Below are 225 nucleotides of genomic sequence, written 5' to 3' on the forward strand. Positions count from 1 at the left end.
TCCTAGAGGACTCCCCTCCAAGGCTCCCCTCCGGGCCTGTGGCTTTAAGGCCTGTGAGGCCCAGTGAGGGACGCAGCTGAGGAACCGGGGTCATCTCGCGAACCGGAGGTCGGGAAGGGTGCGTGCTTACGTGAGGGTGCGCCGGGAGAGAGGCAGGGTGTCCTCAGCCCAGTGCTGGCGCAGGGACGGGGCGGTTGGACGGCAGGAGGAGTTGAGCCCAGGGGC

The 225-nt window shown here is 68.4% G+C and overlaps 1 protein-coding gene across 1 annotated transcript in view; it reads left to right on the forward strand.

Moving 5' to 3' along the window:
• VAC14 (Vac14 homolog (S. cerevisiae)) overlaps nt 1–225 on the forward strand; it is a 77,812-nt gene that overhangs the window by 70,188 nt on the left and 7,399 nt on the right. The window lies entirely within an intron of this gene.

This window comes from Bison bison, unplaced genomic scaffold (genome assembly GCF_000754665.1).
Source record: "Bison bison bison isolate TAMUID 2011002044 unplaced genomic scaffold, Bison_UMD1.0 scf7180017864295, whole genome shotgun sequence".
Taxonomy (NCBI): domain Eukaryota; kingdom Metazoa; phylum Chordata; class Mammalia; order Artiodactyla; family Bovidae; genus Bison; species Bison bison.